Source organism: Phyllostomus hastatus, unplaced genomic scaffold, assembly GCF_019186645.2.
Source record: "Phyllostomus hastatus isolate PE091 unplaced genomic scaffold, TTU_PhHast_1.1 phas_contig_98, whole genome shotgun sequence".
Classification (NCBI taxonomy): Eukaryota; Metazoa; Chordata; class Mammalia; order Chiroptera; family Phyllostomidae; genus Phyllostomus; species Phyllostomus hastatus.
This window is the reverse complement of record NW_025333999.1, coordinates 13,505,803-13,526,377: the sequence shown is the minus strand read 5'-3', so window position 1 is coordinate 13,526,377 and position 20,575 is coordinate 13,505,803. Positions and strand designations below refer to the sequence as shown.

At 38.2% G+C, this 20,575-nt stretch overlaps 1 pseudogene; it reads right to left on the bottom strand.

The window, feature by feature from the left end:
• Positions 1–6,227: 6,227 nt before the first annotated feature.
• LOC123828597 overlaps positions 6,228–20,575 on the bottom strand; it is a 45,348-nt pseudogene continuing 31,000 nt past the window's right edge.

The following is a 20,575-nucleotide window of genomic DNA, read 5'->3' as shown; positions in this document are numbered from 1 at the left end:
GGAGGTAAAAGACCTATACTCATAAAACTACACAACACTGAAGAAAAATATTAAGGAAGACACAAACAAATGGAAGCATGTACCATGTTCATGGATTGGAAGAATTAACATCATCAAGATGTTCATACTACCCAAAGCAATTTATAGAGTCAATTCAATACTTATTAAAGTACCAATGACATATTTCACAGATATAAAACAAACATTTCAAAAATGTATATGGAACTATAAATGACTCTGAATAGTTGCAGCAATTTTGAGAAAGAAAAACAAAGTAGGAGGGATCATAATACCTGATATCAAACTGCATTACAAAGCCACTGTAATCAAAACAACCTGATACTGGCATAAGAACAAACACATAGTCTAATGGAACAGAACAGAGACCTCAAAACTAAACCCAAGTCTCTATGATCAATTAATATTTGACAAAGGAGAAATAAGCATAAAATAGAGTAAAAATAGCCTCTTCAGCAAATGGTGTTGGGAGATCTGGACAGCTACATGTGTAAAAATGAAAATTGATCACCAACATACACCATACACAAAAATAAATCTGAAGTCAATAAAAGACTTAAATATAAATTGTAACTCCATAAAAGCCCTAGAGAAAAACATAGGCAGGAAAACCTCAGATATTCTGCACAGCAACATCTTCACTGATATGTTCCCTAAAGCAAGGGGCATAATGGAAAGAATGAACAAACAGGACCTCATCAAAATAAAAAGCTTTTGCACAGCTAAAGAAAATAGCATTCAAATGAGAAGAGAACAAACCATATGGGAAAACATATTTGCCAATGACACCTTGGACAAAGGCTTGGTCTCCAAAATATATAAAGAACTCACACAGCTCCACTCCAGGAAGACAAACAATCCAATTAAGAAATGGGCAAAGGACCTGAACAGACACTTCTTCAAGGAGGACATGCAGAGGACCCAGAGACATATGAAAAGATGCTCAGCATCAGTAGCCATCAGAGAGATGCAAATTACAACCACAATGAGATACTACTTCACACCAGTCAGAATGGCCATCATAACCAAATCAACAAACATGTGTTGGAGAGAATGTGGAGAAAAGGAAACCCTAGTGTACTTTCGGTAGGAATTCAGATTGGAGCACCCACTGTGGAAAACAGTATGGAATTTCCTGGGAAAACTAAAAATTGAACTGCCTTTTGACCCAGCAATTCCACTGCTGGGATTATATCCTAAGAATCCTGAAACATCAATCCAAAAGAACCTAGCACCCCAATGTTCATAACATCACAATTTCAATAGTCAAGGACTATTGAAACAGCCTAAGTGCCCATCAGTAAATGAGTGGATCAAAATACTATGGTACATTTACACAGCAGAATCCTATGCAGCAGGAAGAAAGAAGCTTCTATCCTTTGCGAAGCATGACGTAACTAGACAGCATTATGCTAAGTGAAATAAGCCAGGTGGTGGGGGACACATACCATATAATCTCACCTTGAAGTGTAACCTAATCAACAAAACATACAAGCAAGCAAAATATAACCAGGGTAATTGAAATTAAGAACAAACTGACAGTAACCAGAGGGGAGGCAAAAGGGGATAATGGGGGGAGAGGAGCGAATGGTTTTCAGGAAAAACCATAAAGGACAGATGGACAAAACCAAGGGGGCATGGGATCAGGGGATGGATATGGGTATGGCTGGGGTGGGGTGAAGTGGTGGGTGGAAAATGCAGACAGCTGTACTTGAATAACAATAAAATATTTAAAAAGAGGGTAATATAAAAATAATGTTTATTGTTTTTTAGTTTTTTAATTTTTGTTCAATTACAGTTGTCCCTATTTCCCCCCCTTACTTTCCCCTGCCTTGCCCACCCCACCCTGTTGATTGTTAATGCAAGTTTGACATTGCTGTTAGTTTTGGACACACTGTTTATCCCCTTTTGTCAGTAGGTTTCTTTCCATGTTTTTCTTGATCTCATCTAATAGATGTTACTTTTTATCAAAAACAGCCCTCAAAATGAATAGTTTATGTTCCTGTTAATGTAATCATATATGCCAACTTATCTCTAATCTTGAATACTTGAATTTCATAGTTTAAGCCTTTCTTGAATTTATCTAGAGAAGAATTTATTTTAGTATACCCAGAATTTAACTTAATGTTTTATTTAATATTTTGTGCTTATATCCATAAGTGAAATTGGATGTACTTTTACTTTTTAAAATAATCTCTGTCTTTCCCTATTCTCTCAAGTAGTTTAAAAGCATGACAATTTTCTGTTCTTAACTTCTCCAAGGAGGACATACAGATGGCCAATAGACTTATGAAAAGATGCTCAACATCACTAATCATCAGAGATGCAAATTAAAACCACAATGAAATACCATCTCACACCTGTCAAATGAATATCATCAATAAATCAACAAACAATGCTGGCCATGATGTGAAGAAAGGGGAACCCTCGTGCACTGATGGTGGGAATGCAAACTGGTTGGTGCAGCCACTGTGGAAAGCAGTATGGAGTTACCTCAAAAAATAAAAAATGGAACTGCCTTTTGACCCAGCGATCCCACTTCTGGGAATATAACTGAAGGAACCCAAAACACTAATCTGAAAGAACATAAACACCCCTATGTTCATTGCAGTGTTATTCACAATTGCCAAGATATGGAAGCAGCCCATCAGTAGATGAGTGGATAAAACAACTATGGGACATTTACACTATGGAATTCTACTCAGCCATAAAAAGAAGAAAATTTTACCCTTTGCAACAGGGTTGATGGACCTGGAGAATATTGTGCTAAGTGAAATAAGCCAGTCAGAGAAAGACAAATACCATATGATTTCACTCATATGTGGAATCTAATGAACAAACTGAATTAACATGGAAGATGGGGACAGACTCATAGATGGAGAGAAGGATGATGGCTAGTGGGGGTGAAGGCTAGGGGATGGAGGAATTGAGCAAAAAGGAAAAAGGACTCATGGACACACACAACAGTGTGGGGAATGGCTGGGGGAGAAGAGGGTAAGAGGGGATTAAATGGTAATAGAAAAAATGCAATAAAGATTAAATTAAAAATTACACAATTTTTTATTTAAAAAGAATGTCTATTTTTTTGATGGTTTGAAAAATGTCTATGAAACTATCTAGACTTGATGCTTTTGTAGGAAGTCATTCTTTTTTATTTCATTTTTCAGTTACAGTTTACATTTGATACAATTTTGTGTTAGTTTCAGGTGTACAGCATAGTGATTAAACAATTATATACTTTACAAAGTGATCCCCTCACTATTTCAAGTACCCACCTGGCACCATACATAGTTATTACAATATTATTGACTATATTCCCTATGCTGTACTTTATATTTCTATGACTAATTTGTACTTCTTAATCTCTTCACCCCTTTTACCCAGCCATCCAGCCCCCTTCAGTCTGTTCTCTCTGAGTCTATTTCTACTTTGTTTGTTCATTTACTTTGTTCTTTAGATTGAATGAATTCATACAGTATTTGTCTTTCTCTGTTTGATTTATTTCACTTAGCCTAATACCCTCTAAGTCCATCCATTTTGTTGCAAATGGTAAGATTTCATTTTTTATGGCTAAGTAATATTCCATTGTATACATTCCACAACTTTTTTATATAGTTGTCTCTGGATGGGCACTTGGGTTGCTTTAATATTTGGCTATTGTAAATAACACCACAATAAACACAGGGGTATATATATAGTCCTTTGAATTAGTGTTTGAGGTTTTTTCAGATGAATTTCCAGAAAAGTAATCACTGGGTCACAAGAGAGCTCCATCTTTAATTTTTTGAGTTATCTCTGTGCTGCTTTCCACAGTGGCTGCACCAATCTGCACTCTCACCAACAGTGCAAAAGGGTTTCCTTTTCTCAAGATCCAGATCAATACTTGTTGTTTGTTGATTTATGGATGATAGCCACTCTGACAGATGTGAAGTGACATCTCATTGTGGTTTTAATTTGCATTTCTCTGATGATTAGTAACACTGAGCATTTTTTCATGTCTATTGGCCCACTGTATGTTCTCTTTGGAGAAATGTCTATTCAGGTTTTCTGCCCATTTTTCAATTGATTTGGTTTTTTTTTCTTTTTGGTGTTGAGTTGTATGAGTTCTTTATGAATTTTAGTATTAACCCCTTATTGGACATATCATTGGCAAATTTCTTCTATGGTGCCTTTCTTTAATAAAACTCTCAGTTTTATCTCTGATGAATGTCTATACAGGATTTTGAACCATGAGTTTATATTCAATTTGGAGCATTTGTATTCTCTGAGAAGATACCTTTTTCAATGTTTTTTCAAAAATTTAAATATTAAGTTGTATGTAGAATTATTTCATAGTTGGGAAAATCTCCTCTGATCTGTTTTTATATCACTTACCCATTTTATTGCCATGTTTCTTATTTCTTTTCTTGATTCAATATCTCAAGAACCAGTTTTTAGGCTTCTTTCATTTTAAATTCATTTACTATTTTTTTATAATCATTATCATGTCTTCCTTGCTGCTTAACTGGGTTCTTATTTTATTTATCTTGATAATTTAAATTGACTTCTCAGTTCACTTACATTTTTGTTGTATAAGTGTTAATGTTCAATAAGGAAAGCACTAAAAGCCATAAAGATTTTTCTAATACAACTTATTTATAACATTTAATTTTTTATATGTAATGTTCTCATTGTGATTGATTTCTTTTTCAAAATACATGAAGAAAGTGAATTCTTTGTAAAAAAAAAAAAGTAAAAGTAAAAAACAAACCAATCACTGGTAGTTCCACCAGATATAACATACGCTTAGTTTTGACAACAAAATTTGTTAAAATGCCTGAATGTTGTAGCCCATAATGAACAGGGTTAAGAGGGCAAACTGAGAGAATATGTCTGCAACATGTGTAAGGAAGTTTAAAATCAGCTCCTCTATAAAGCTTTAAGAAAAAGTGAGAAAATAGAGTGTCTGATCAGTCACTTGAAAAAAGGTGTGTTGGCCTACACCATTTTTTTTTTCAAATCTTAAGGTATTTTATTTATATCCACTAATGTCTTAATACAACCAAGATGGGTTAAAGGTTAAATTGGATGATGCAAACACCCTCTTTACAGATGGGCTGACCATCTACAGTGATTGAAGTTAGCTTTCCCAGATGAATTTCTTACTCATAAATGTAAGGAAAACTGACATCATCTGTTTCCATTTTCATCCTTAAAATGCAAAAAAAGCTTTGGAAGACAGAAAAGTATGAGATAAATGAGGAAAGTGAAAAGAAAAAGAAATACAACTTCCCAGATCTGTCCTGCTGAGAAAAGACAAGTTATAAGCAAATGAGCATTTCACGGTTTATTTTTTATTTGTTTTACTTATTTATTTTTATTGTTGTTCAATTACCATTGTCCCAAGTTTCCCCTGTTGCTGTCCCCTGCCTCCCTGACAGTCAATCTCCACCCCTTTGTCTATACCCATCAGTCCTTTATACGTGTTGCTTGTCTTGACCCTTCTCCTTTTTTCCACTGTTATCCTCCCCACTCCTCTCTAGTCATTGTCAATATCTTCTTTATTTCCATGCTTTGGGTTCTATTTTTCCTCAATTGTTTGTTTTTTTGGTTAGGTTCCACTTATCGGTGAGACCATATTGTATTTGTCTTTCACCACCTGGCTTATTTTGCTTAGCATAATGCTCTCCAGTTCCAACCCTGCTGTCATGAAGAGTTGGAGCTCCTTTCTTTCTGCTGTGTAGTTTTCCGTCACATAAATGTACCACAGTTTTTTGATCCACTTATTCACTGATGGGCACTTAGGCTGTTTCCAGCACTTGGCTATTGTAAATTGTGCAGCTATGAACACTGGGGTGCATAGATTCTTTTGGATTGGTGTTTCAGGGTTGTTAGGGTATAATGCCAGCAGTGCAATTGCTGGGTCAAAAGGCAGTTCTGTTTTTAGTTTTTTGAGGTATCTTCATGCTGCTTTCCACAGTGTCTGCATTCCCATCAACAGTGTGCTAGGGTTCCCTCCTCTCCACATCCTTACCAGCACTTCTTGTTTCTTGATTTGTTAATTATGGCCAATCTGACCAGTGTGAAATGGTATCTCATTGTGGTTTTATTGGCATCTCTCTGACAGCAAGTGATGCTGAGTATCCTTTCATATGTCTCTGGGACCTCTGTACATCCTCCTTGGAGGCTTGTCTTTTTAAATAAAGCACATCAGTGCAATAGCAGGAACATCAGTCCTTCCTCAGGGGAACTGGCTCCTCCAAGAAGCTGTCTGTGGTTACCATGCAGATTTTGAGCATGCCCAGGTATGCACGTCTTTCTCTACAGCAGAACTGAAGACAGCTTTCTCCAGCCACATGGCTCTGACCAAAGACAGTGACACATGCCCCACATTCTGCATGTTCTTAAAACCAACCTGATTGTCAAGTAGTGATTGTAGCATGGTTCTCGGTAATCACGTACTCTTGAAAGCGTCTCTCAGGTAGGACCCCAAGGGGTCAAATACAAGGCTTCCTTCCTTTCTGCATGGAGTCCCGGATGACGTTGTGAACACAGTACAGAAAGAAGCACCTTGAACAGAGGACTGTGACAGCACTGCAGCTACTGCTGCGTGGCCGCCGCCTTATGATTGGAATGCTTGCACATCTTGAGTCTTGCTTCAATAATTGTCAGGGTAAGACAGTCTCCACGGAAACCACTGCATCCGATGACTGTTTTTATCTATTAATTTGTAACATTTGGGGCTGTCCCAGGTGTGGATTGAAAACCCTTCACTTCAGTCGAGTATCAGAAGTAACAGTTGAAAAATCTTCTCCAGCAATTTCCAATATAGTACCGCCATTGAAAGGGTAGGGCAAGAAGCGCAGCTGCACAGGCCTGCACCCTGCAGCTCCACCACCACGTCTCCACTGCACCCCGCCCCCCAGGACGCGGCTGCGCAGAACAACATAGCAGGTGCTGTGCCCGCATCTCTCCTGTAACACATTATAAAAAAATCAGATTTATCTAATAAACAAAGAAGTGCAAGTTATGGCCACAGTAAATGATCGTTTTTGCTAATAAATTAGCAAATATTTATTTCTATTATAATCTCCAAAATTGGCAATTGGTAGGGAAATTGGCTCTCTCATCATCTTTTGGTAAAACTGAAAATAAATTTTAAAAACTTTTAAAAAACTGGTATATACTAAGAAAATGACAACCAAGGTGCGAACAATTTAGCCGCAAAAATGTTTACTGCAGTTAAAATTATAAACAACCTGAATGCTAAACAAAAGAGGATTGACTAATTTAACTGTTGTAAAATAAATTAATAGGTGAGACAACTATTACAAATGACATTTCATAAAGTAATTATGGAAAGGGAAGGGTTGTTGTGATGTACTGATATATAAAAAGTCAGTTTCAGATATGTATTTATTGCATGAACTCATGTGGAAATATAAAGATACATGACATTTGCATTTGAAAATACTTATGCACATATATGTTATGGGTACTTTTTCTTCCTTTCCTTCTCCTTTACTCTCCTGTTTTCCTCTTGCTTCTCCTTTTGCTTATTGTAACATTTAGGAACAAGCAACAATTGGGACATATAAAAATTGGCCATAATGTCCTCAGAAAATATTTTCATTAGTATTCTAGGCTTTTTATTGTTATTGTTATACAAGTGTTTTGCTTGTTTTTGATTTTTAAAGACTTTGTCTGAGAGTAGTATGAGGTTCATAGCAAAATTAAGAGGAAGGTGCAAAGATTTCCCCCAGCCTCCTGCCCCCCACATGCCCACATGCAGACTCCCCCCATGATAGAGCCAGTTGCTCCAGCACCATTTGTTGGAAAGGCTGTCCTTTCTCCTTGAATTGCTTTGATTGATGTAAAAAGTTAGAGCATGTTTATGTGGGTTTGGATTCTGAATTCTCTGATCTGTTCCATTGAATTCTGTATCTGTCCCTTCACCAATACTACAGTGTCTTGGTTACTGTAGCTGTGTAGTGAGCATTCATGGTAGGTAGAGTTTTATTTGATTCTTCTTTGTCAAGAATGTTTTAACCTTGGCCCGTGTGGCTCAGTGGTTTGTGCGTTGTCCCACAAAATGAAAGGTTTCGAGTTCGATTCCTGTTGCTGGCTGTTCCCTGGTTGGGGCTTGTGTGAGAGGCAATCAATACCAATTGATTCTCTCATAGATGTTTCTCTCCTTTTGTAAAATTTAGGGGGAAAAAGTTGTTTTGGCTCTTGTAGGTCCTGTACCATTCCATATAAATTTTATTTTATTTATTTTTAGAGAGGGGAAGGGAGGGAGAAAGAGAGAAAGAGAAACATCAATATGAGGTTGCCTCTGGCACAACCTGCCCCTGGCAACCCAGGTATGTGCCCAGACTGGGAATCAAACACAATCACCTTTTGGTTTGCAGGCCAGCACTCAATCCACGGAGCCTCACCAGCCAGGTCCACATAAGTTTTAGAATAAGCTTGTCTATAACTACAAAACACCTTGCTGGGATTTTGATGGGAATTGCATTAAATATATAGGCAACTGGAAGGTAATGGACATCTTTACTATGTTGAGTCTTGAACTCAATATATCTTTCCATTATTTTTAGCTCTTCTTTGATTTCTTTCATCAGTATTTCATCATTTTCAGCATATGAATCCTGTACATGCTTATACCTAAATACTTCATTTTTTTGGAGCAATGATTACTGGCATTATGTTTTTAATTTTGGTATCTTTATAGTCATTGTAAGCATTAGAAATTACATGGACTTTGTCAGCTTACCTTTTATTCTGAAACCTTGCTGAATTTACTTATTGGCTCTAGATTTTTTTAGATTCCTTGGGATTTTTCATGTAGACAATCATACCATCTATAAGTGGAAACAGTTTTATTTTTTCCTTATTATTTAATTGTAGGACTTTGTTTCTTTTCCTCTGACATTATTGCAGGGGCTAAATCTCCTAGTACATGTAAAATACATGATCAGAAATTTCCCTATTCTTGACCTTACTGGGAAAGCACTTACTCTTTCACCATTAAGTATGATGTTATCTGTAGATTTTTGTAAATGCTCTTTATCCAGTTGGGATAGTTCCCCAAAAAATTGCTGAGAATTTTTTTTTAACTTGCTGAGAATTTGTTCATCAGTCATGATGAATTTTGTCAAACGCTTTTTTTTTTAAAGATTTTATTTATTGTTTTTATTTTTAGAGAAGGAAGAGAGGGAAAAAGAGAGAGAGAGAGAAACATCATTGTGCGGTTGCTGGGGGCCGTGGCCTGCAACCCAGGCATGTGCCCTGACTGGGAATCGAACCTGCGATGCTTTGGTTCGTAGCCCGCGCTCAATCCACTGAGCTACGCCAGCCAGGGTCAAATGCTATTGTATCAATTGATATGAGCATATAATATTTTTCTTAAAAATATGATATGTTGCCCTGGCAGGTGTGGCTCAGCTGGCTGAAGCCTTATCCCATTCAATTCCAGGTTGGGGTGTATATGGAAAGCAACCAATTGATTTCTCTCACATCTATGTTTCTCTCTCTCTCTCTCTCTCTCTCTCTCTCTCTCTCTCTCTCTCTCTCTCTCTCTCTCTCTCTCTCTCTCTCTCTCTCTCTCCCTTCCTTTCTCTCTAAAATTAATAAACACAAAAACATGATATGATGGATTACATTTATTGGTTTTTGCAAGTTTCATGCTTGTAATGAATACTACTAAATCATGACACATAATTATTTTCATGTAGTGTTGAATTCAATTTGCTAATATTTTATTGAATATTTTTGCAACTTAGATTATGAGAGATATGGGTCTATAGTTTTGCCTTTTGTACTGTCTCTTTTTGGTTTCAGTATTGGGATAATATTGGCCTCATATAATGAGTTGGGAATTATTCCCTCCTCTTCTGTTTTGAGGAAAATGTGTAAATTGATGTTAATTCTTTTTTAAGTGTTTGGTGGAATTCTCCACTAAAATCATCAGGTTCTGGAGGTTTTTTTAGGGGGTGCTTTTTAATTACAAACTTAATTTGTTTAATGGTTATAATGTTATTCACATAATCTCTTCCATCTTGGTTGTGTTTTAGTAGTATAATTTACAAGGAATTGGTCCATCCTTCTCCACTGTTAAATGTATGACTATAAAAGCTGTTTGTAGTATTTTTTATTATCTTTTTAATGTCACCAGGATCTGTAGGATATACTTATTTTATTTCTGATATTGGTGATTTGTGTCTTTTTAAAAAAATTTTGTTAGTCTTACTAGTGATTTATCATTTTTATTAATTTTTTGAGGAACTAGCTTTTTGATTGATTTTCTTAATTATATTTCTATTTTCAATTTTACTTATTAGCTCTTATCTTTATCATTTCTTTCCAACTGCTTGCTTTGTGTTTATTTTGCTCTTGTTTTTCTAACTTCTAGAAGTAGAAATTTAGGATGCTGATTTGAGATCTTTCTTCATTTCTAATGCTAGTATTTGTGTCATAAATACTTATAGCATTGCTTGTGTCATAAATACTTATAGCAATACTTATAGCAAATACTCATAGCATTGCTTAGGCTGTATCTCACATATTTTTATACATTGTATTTTTATTTAGTTCTATGCATTTTTATTTCTTTTGAGATATCTATTTGACCTATGGATTATTTAGAAGGGTATTGCTTAATTTACATGTGTTCACAAATATTCCTTTTGCTTTTCTGTCATCATTTCTAGTTTCACTTCACTGTGGTCAGACTACATACTGTATGTACTTTCCATTCTTTTAAATTTGTCACAGTTTGCCCAGGTATGATCTGTTTTGGTGAATATTCTATGTGACCTGAGAAGAATGTGTGTTCCGTCATTATTGGGTGGAGTGTTCTGTACATGTCAGCTAGATTCTATTAGCTGATTTTGTTGTTCAGAATTTCTATATCCTTGCTGATTTTTTGTCCAATAGTTCCATTAGGTGCTAAAAGGGAGTGTTGGCTTCCAACTATAATTGAGGAGTTTTCTTTTCTGTCTGTTCTGTAAGATTTTACTTCAATATTTTGAGGTTCTGTTTTTTTATGCTTGCCCATTTAGGATTCTTATGTCTTTCTGGTGGATTTTTTCTTTATCTTTGATTTTCTGTGGTTTATAATCAATATATTTAGGAAGAGTTTTTTCAAGGTGGGAGGCATTTATCCTGCTTGATGTAATCTGAGCTTCCCAGATCTGTGGTTTAGCGTCTGACATTAATTTGGGGGAAATTTTCAGTTATTATGTTTTCAAGTATTTCTTCTGTTACTATTTTTCTTCTTCCAGTATTTTCATTACATGTATGTTATACATTTTGTATCTGTCTCAAGTTCTTGGGTATTCTGTTTTTCTTTTTTCTGTCATTTTTCTGTGTGCTTATTCATTGTGGAGGTTTCTATTGAGATATCCTCAAGCCCAGAGATTCTTTCCTCAGCCATGTCCAGTTGACTAATTACCCATCAAAGGTATTCTTTATTTCCAATACAGTGTTTTTGATCTCCAGAATTCCTTTTCAGTTCTTTCTTAGTATTTTTATCTCTCTGCCTGTATTACTCACCTGTTCTTGTATGCTTTATACTTTATCCACTAGAGCTCTTAGCATATTAATTAAAGTTGTTTTAAATTCCTGGGGTGATAATTCCAACATCTCTGCTTTGTCTACTTCTGATGTTTTCTTTGTCTATTCAAATTGTGTGTGTGTGTGTGTGTGTGTGTGTGTGTTTGCCTTTTAGCAGGCCCTTGTGATTTCTTTCTTGATAAGCAGATATGGTATACAGGGTAAAAGAAACAGCTGTAAATAGGCCTTTAGTAATGTGGTGGTAAGGTGTGGGAGGAGAGTGAGTGACCTGTAGTTCTATGCTCAAGTCTTAGTTTTTAAAGAAGTCTGTGCCTCTGGTCTGTGAACTTCACAAGTGCGTCTCAGAATTTTTCCTCCCAGTTGCATAGGACAGGATGTCTAGTCATCAGGATTTTTCCATCCAGGATGTCATCCTGTCCCACATAACGAAGTTTGTGAAGTTCACAGCCAAGAGTCATAGACTCCTTTAAAAACTAAAACTTGAGCATAGAACTACAGGTCACTTGCCCTCCTCCCACAAGTGGCAAACACAAGGCCCACGGGCTGAATTCAACCCTCTACCCTGTTTTATCCCACCCAGCACCTTGTTTCTACTCAGAGGCAGCACTGAACTCCTTGCCCCTAGTTAAGGAGTTGTTATATTTATACAGTCCTAAAATTACATTCAGCCCTTTGAAGGCAACCACGAGGCTGATGTGGCCCCTGGTGAAAATGATTTTGACACCCCTGGACTACAGTGTGCGGGAGTAGGGTATTTCCCTTCCCCTTGTCAGTTAGACTCTGATTATGCTCCAAAAGGCAAAGCTCTAGTTAACCAGTTTCTCTTGAGAGCAGAGCTTGTTAAGAAGAATTTGTTAGAAACACAAGGGGATTTTTCCCAATATTACCTGTGAGAACTGGTTGAACTTGTGGAGGTAAATCTCATAAAATCATATGTGGCTCCCTAGGAATGGGCCTTCCTCAAGTCTCTTACTCCAGGAGTTGTCCATAGGAAACCCTCAGTAACCTGTCAAGTGTAGTTGAGGTATTTCTACCCCAGCACCAGTACCACAGTGGATTCTGCCTGTGAGCTTCTGCTCCAGTAAGTGCAGACTCCCTGTATCCACCTGCCTATCTCTTCAGTCTTGGGAGCACAGGTTCCCTGTGTCCTCATCTTTCCTATGGATCCTAGAAGAGTTGTTTACTTTTCAGTCTGTTCACTTTTCACTTGTTGCTAGGATGGAGTGGTGGCTTCCAAAATCCTTACATGTCAAACTGAAAATAAGAAGTCACTGTATATAGTTTTAAAAAAATGTATCTTTATATAGTTTTCATAGTTGTTGCTCTGGGTATTACAATATACATATGTATATTGTGCCAGCATTTTACCACTTTGGATGAAGGATAGAAACCTCCCTTCCATTTTCCTTCTCCAACTTTAAATATCATTGTCTTGAGTATCCAATGATGTTAAAAATCAAATATGATTTATATCACTCACGAGAGGAGGGACAATGTATTTTATGTACTCATATTTCTGCTATTTCTTTTGTCTTCCTCTTGATGCTCCAAGATTTTTCTTTATCATTTCCTTTCTGCCTGTTAGAAAAAAATTTCTTCAGGCATTCCTTTAGGAGAAGTTTACTAGCAACAAATTCTTTTAGGTTTCTTTTATCTGAGAATGTCATTATTTCCCCCTCATTCTTGAAATATAGTTTCATGCAATACAGAATTTAAGGTGGACAGTTCTTCCCATGCCCGCATCCACCCCCACCCACCCCCACCCCAGAACTTTCAAGATATTGTGCTACCTCCTTCTGGCCTCCATGTTTTAGACAAGAAAATGTTATAGAACAGAGTGGGGGGGGCTGAATGATATAAAAGACACCCCCTTTTTCTCCAGGGGTTCCTCCCCACCTACTGGGTTCGTTTTACCTGCTGCCTGAGGAAAGATGTCTCTTAATACCAGAGATCAGTGAAAAGGAAAGGAATTTATTATTTATTTGAAATAACACAAACTAAAGTTCCTCACAAATGCACACAGTCCTCCCAGCACCCTCCACCTGGCAAAAGGGAGCACTTCCAAAGCCTCATGGTTCTGACTCTCACCCAAGCCATGTGGTCCCAATCAAGAAACCAAAGTCCTAAACAGATACACGGTCCCAAAAAGAGAGAGACCCCCCAGTGGCTGCCATTCCTTTGTTTAAATCCCAGCACCAGTCTTCCTCTGCAGCCCCATTTCCGGCTCCTCTCACAACTGGCCACAGCTGCCAGCAGTCTGGGCAGGTGTGGCCCTGTGGTGTGGAGTCAATTATCTCCAAGCTCTTCTGGACCTTATTACAAATCCCTATTTGGGGCTCCCTCTTGGCTGCACCCTGTTACAAAACCTGCTATCATTCAAACTGGTATTCCACAATTCATTTATCTCTGCCTACTTTCAAGATTTTTCATTGTCTTTATGAAGGATACCTATGATGTGTGTTTGTGTGAATACCTTTGAATGAGGTGTGTAGTTTGTTCACTCAGCTTCTTGGATCTATAGACTTGTGAAGTTTAAGACACTTCTTAGTGTCAAAGTAATTTAGCCATTACTTTGTCAAGTTCTCTTTCACTCTTTTTTTCATCCTTCCTGATCTCTGATGATGCAGACACCTGCCAGCAGTGACCAAGGTGTTATGGATGAGATACAAGACAATTTCACACGGACTACCAAGTCCTGTGGAGGAAAAGGGATGGCACAGCTACCCTCTCAAGGGGAGGTGCCTCAGAGTGACCTGGCAACTCTCTCAAGAGGAGAGCACACTGATCCTTGCCTTCACAGGGTTTTTATTGGCTTTTAGTTTGCACAGGGATACAGGTAAAGTTCATTAATCATTGTCAGGCAGTAAGGATCAAACAATAGATAACATACAAAGAACTCTGAGGGCCTATTCTGAGTCAGGGTCTGTTAGCTAATGGGCTACAAAACTTTGGGAAAAAAACCTCATTTCCTGCTCGGACCCTTATCATTTAATTAACAGCGTTCTTAGCAAAAGCAGGTTTCACAGGAGTTTATGTATTCTTTCTCAGGCCTGATTACCCAGGGAACCTACCCTTTCCAGCACAGGCTGCACCACTCTCTGTCATTGTTTCAGGCTTAAGTCAGGCAGAGGAGGCAAGATAGCCAAGAAATTAGGAGACTTCTCACAGACAGGATGAGGACTCAGGCTCTGTCAAAGCTGAGGGGTGAGGGCCCATCACCCCCTTTCTCCATAGCCCCCCAAGTCCTTTCCTGGGGCCTCCATGTGATCATGCCTGTCTTAGATCATTCCCCACCTTGGGGAATCTTACCTGTCATTGGCTAACTGATCAAGCATTGGGGGCCAGTTATGGAAAAAGGAGCAGAGGCAATGCTCCTGCCAGGGAGATAAGCTTTGTCTCCTCAGTGTCTTATGGTCCAAAGGACCTCACTCACTCAGCTTTAGCCATGGGGGGTTACAGCTCCTGAAACCAGTCAGAGCCATTCCCAAAATTCTGATGATACAAATATTGGATCTTTCATTATTGTCCCACTTAAGCCATTTAATTTTTCCAGTGTATTTTCTCTGTGTTACTCAGATAAGGGGGATTCTATTAATCTGTCCTCAAGTTACTTATTCTAACCTCTTGTGTTCTCCACTCTTCAACTGAGCCCATCCAGTGAGTTTTTAAATGTCTGATATAGTTTTTTTGAATCTATAATTTATATTTGGTTCTTTGTATACTTTTACTTCTTTTCTGACGTGTTTTATTTTTCTATTTGTTTCAAGAGATTTATAATTGATTGTTGAAGCATTTTTATGGTGGATGCTTGAAAATCCTTATCAGAGAATTTCAGCATCTAATTCATCCCCATATTGGCATCAGTGGATCATCTTTTCTCATTGAAGGTATGTTTTTCTTGGTTCTTGACACAATAGATCATTTTCTGTTGTGTCCTAGATATTTCATCTAAGGCATGAGGAGGCTGTAGGTCCTGATTATATCTTATATATTAGTAGGAAGTTTCCATGTTTGGGTTTAGCATTCAAGTCTTGACCTATTTTTGTGGGCTATGGTTCTAATGGCTGTTTAGTGTTCAGAGTATTTGCAATGTTCTTTTGGTTCTCTTGGCTCATCTTGTCCCTCTGGGACTACCTCAGATCTCTGCTGGTGCTGCCTGTGGGGACAGAGAGTATTTTCCCAGGCCAGCCTTCTTGTGTTTCTCTATAGGGGAGTACTGTGTTGAGATCCCCTACTGGTGCTCCCTGGCTTCCCTGGTGTCCCTGGGCACAACAAGGGACTCTTGAGCCCATAGGGTCAAAAAGTTTTTTCAGGTTGGTTGCTTATTGTTGCTTCATCCTTCTAGCTGGTTCTGCCCACCCACCCTGGTGCCCTCAGGAGAGTGGGCCTGTCCACTTGCTATAGCTGAGTCCTTCCAGCTGATTCTACTGCTGGCCCTGTTGGCTTCCAATCAGGGAAGGGAAGTCAGGAGTATATCCTTGGGTCTGTGTGGACCCGGGATAAAGGAAGCTTCCTAGACTAGGTCTCCCTTGGCACGTGGGCCTTTCTGGCCAGTACCCTGCTTCTGTATATCTCAGCAGTGTAGACATCTGTGGCCATCAAGAGAGAACTCTTCCCTTGCCTCTCATTGTTGGTGGGGCTCCCAGTTGGTTTGTCTTACTGGTGGTGCTGGGCTCACTGATGTTGTCAGAGGGTATTGCATTTAACCCAGGGAAGGAGTGAGCCTGCCTGAGCTGCATTTTGTTGCCAGGTTGGGGAGCCAGGAAATAATGGGCCTTGATTTTCTTCCTCTGTTGGGTTGTGGGAGGGGAATGAGACCCCTACCACTGTGTTGTTTCTCCCATCCTGGCATTCCAGCCCAACTGCTCCTCATCACCATCAGAAAAACCCTCAGACATTATTTCCAGGGTTAATGATGTGCTTGGGGGAAGAGTAGGACAAAACAGGTCTATGCCATCTTATCCAGGCTGAAAGTCCTGCCATGATGCTTTTGCTAAAAACTTAGAAATTGGTTTCTGAGGAGATTTCACAAATGTAACGTCAGTTTTTATATACCATCACACCAAATAACTCCCAAATTATCTGAGAAATGAGCATAGGGTGGAGATATGTATCACTTTAATGTGTTGGTCTTCCATAGATTTAGGTGCATTTGTGGGTGGTACTGGTTTCAGAAGCAAACCTGAGAATTATAGAGGAAAAGCTTTTTGGTCTGTAGGGATGATGTGTGAGGTTTCTCTCCTGAGGAACACAAGAAAATTATGCTAAACATTAATATAAACATATCCTACTCTCTAGTGATAACATATTTAAAGCATTTGTAGAATTTCTATAAGGGTTTAGACTAAAAACTTTACTATTAAAATCACATCCACTTGCCAAAAATATGTAAACCACAGGTGTGATGTTGTATCAGGATCCCCTCACCTCTCTCAACTGCAATTTACAAATGTAATTAATCGTGGATGAGTTTGGCTCATGACTTTGTAATTTATTCCTCAATAGAGATTTCAGAGACAAAGCATCTCCATTTATTTCTGTCTTCATCCCTCACATGAGGAGCCCATTTATCAGCTTTCTTTATTGATTTTTTTTATTTGAAGAAGTGACACAGGTACTAGATATCCAAATAAATTACTGATCATTACTCTCTTTGCATGGTTCTGAATTTAAAAAAAAACTACAAATATATAAGACATACATCATTTTGTTATATATGAATATGTAAAATACCTAGTAAGTGTCTCCCCCATTTGAAACATACATGCACAAACAAATACATATAATTTTACTGACATTTATTTGTTTATAAATGAGAATTCTATCAACAGACTCTTTGATGTCTCTTAAGCAATAATTTAGTTTACATCATCATTATGACATGTTATTGTATTTATGCATAGACTATTTGGATGTTTTATGTCATGTTCATTAAAATTTTTCAGCATGCTTTTATGTTTATGATCTTTTGTTTCTTTTACAACCCAGCTTTTATAAAGTATCTTCATTTACTGATTTCCTCAGGTCAAACAGTTAACTTCTACTGGTCCTGAGACCAGGATATAGACCTTTTGACACCAGGTTCTTTGCCATGAATACAGTCCTTCTGTGACTAAAGTCCAAACACAGGATGAAAGGAAACATGTAGCAGAATACAAAAAGGTTTCTTTTGTGCTGCATTTAGAAGTGTCATCTGTACCCAGGAAACACTGCTAATTGCCAATCTGGTGTTAATTGATTGAGCTATGTCTAGTCTATGACTAAACATTATTCAGTGCATGCTGATTAATTCCAGTATGAATCTGATACTATCGTTATTGGTTAAAATTCATACTTCAACCATATCTCCGTAAGCAGTCTCCTATTATGAATACCCTGTATCCCAGAGACTATCAGTAGTTATTTTTAAAATTGTGATTTATAAGATTGGAATTTATGAATTGCCAAAAATGCACAGGATTATTATTATATAGAAAATGATATTAGACCCATTATATGCCAGTTAATTGAAGTTCCATTCAGAGTCCTGCACAGAACAAGAGACTAAATTTAAGACTCAATTCTTCATATGCTCACAGATTTAACCAGAGAATTCACCTCTTTATGTGAAGAGTATAATTTTCTTTGTTTATTCAGTGTGCTGCCTTATTCACTTTCTTATAAAATTGCTTGCAAGGTTTTAAAATAATTGAATCTATTTGTTTCATTTTCCTTGATGTATTAAATTTTTTGGTGTAGTGCTTTAGAAAATATATGACCTAGAAAGCAGCCTAATCTTGTCACAGCTGCAACCTTACTGAGGCAGAAAATTTGACATTTATATAAAATGAAACCATGTCTAATGCCTTGTTCACCCTTCTAGAGTTGCCTTTGTTTTATCACCATGTTTAGCACCTTCAAAAAAGGCCTACTTTGGAGAATGAGTGGATAGGAATGAAGGGGTGCTGACGATATATATGTAAAACAGCAATATAAAAGGAAATTAATATGCCCCCTCAAGCCGCCATCTGTGGAGTTGCCTGCCTGTCACTGAGAGCTATAGGAGTCAGTCTTGGATTTGTGAATTACTACCCTGACCCTCCCAGACAGGATTGCTCTGCTCCACGTTTCCATGGTGCCCAGCTGCCCTATCACAGCACATGGTTGTTATTGCTCATCGTGCCTTCCAGGTTCTCTGTTAGACTTTCAGGGTCAGGGATAATGTCCGCCTTGCTTCTTACTGCTGTGCAGTACCTAGCACAGCACTAGTGGGGGTGGAGTCAGGGGTGCTTAGTAAATGTTTGCTCAATGAAAGAATGAGTACAGTTTGAAATTTGGGATCATTTCCAACTTCCTCTATAATTCTCGTTTTTAGACAGCTTTAATGAGGTAAAACTGATATACAGAAACTGTGTGTTTAATGTATACAATTGTATGAGTTTAGACATGTGGATTCACCCATGAAACCCTCACCACCATCAAGTTAATAAACATACATCACTTTCGAGAACTTCCTCGTGCCCTCACTTTTTGTAGTAAGTATACCACAGAAGATGTAGAGCCAAACCTTAGTGTTTTACCCTGTGCTGTTATTACTTCCCAAACTACTTGTATTGTCACTTCCTCCTGTCTATCTTCCACTCCTCTCACAAATGTTAGACAAAGTAAATTATTCTTGAAATGAATAGAATGAATGGGGAAAAAGCAAAAGAATAAATACATGGAAAACATTGACTGGGGCCAACTGTCTCTCATTCCCCCAAAATAACTGGCATGAACCCTGATATTCTTATTCCCATCATTTATCTGGCTACACTTACACTGAACGATCGTTTAGAGAAAGAGGGAGGTGGGAACTGAGCATTCACAGCACTGTCATGATGTTTGTTTATCTTAAAAATAATTCTGACCTGTCTATGGAAACCATGCCCTAAGCAAACTGCCTGTGTCATCTTAATCTTTTCAACGTAGGGGTGCTCCACACTAGGGCAAGAAGTTCTCTCTCTCCTGGAAGGGGAGGCATGGATGCCACAGGGTCGGGGATCCTGGAAGATAGCTTTCCCCTTGGCAAGGCTGATGACTCTGAAGACCAGGGTGCTGAGCCTAGAAGAAAGGGGCGAGCTGCTCACAGGGGTAGGGCCCAGAGCAGGGCCTCTGGTTCTAATAAGCAACACTCACAGCAGTTACACAAACATAGTGTGTATGCATGTGTGTATGTGTGTGCAGTGGGGAGGGTCACACAGAATGTCATTCTGAGTGCACACAAGCCATTTACTCCCGGGGAACAGAGGTCCAGGTAGTAGGGGTGGGAGGACTTGCTTTTTACTGACAGTTTCAGTTAAGGACTCATCATTCACTCTCCCAGCAGAGATCTGAAAAGGAGGTGAAACCATCAGACAAGGGGTGTTCCACTTATAATTTATACATTCTATTTATTGGTAAACATAGGATATATATAGTTTCTTGGGTGGAGCCCTGGCTGGTGTGGCTCAGTGTATTGAGTGCTGGCCTGTGAACCAAAAGGTTGCTGGTTTGATTCCTAGTCAGGGCACTTGCCTGGGTTGTGGGCCGCATCCTCAGTTGGGGGCATGTGAGAGGCAACCCATTTGTGGATGTTTCTTTCCCTCACCTTCTCCTTCCCTTCCCCTCTCTATAAAAATAAATAAGCTTAAGAAAGAAATATACCCAGAATAAAGAAGTTATATGTAACACAGTAAGAGTGGTTTTACAAATTATTAGGAGAAAGAATGGACTATTCAGTAGACTGCAGGGTGACAAGGGATTAGCTACTTTTACAAAGTTAAAGTTATGCCCTTAATTTATCCTAATTATTTCAGACACAGATTTTCTCTGTGGAACAGAAATCTAGAAAACCCAGTGAGAAATAGCTGTTACAGTCATCTGTGGCTATATCGAGGTTCACTTATTGCACGTCACTGCATCTCAGGTTACAGTGTATCTCAGGTTACCCACGATACAGTGAAGCCACAATAAGTGAACCACGATATAGCAAGGGATGACT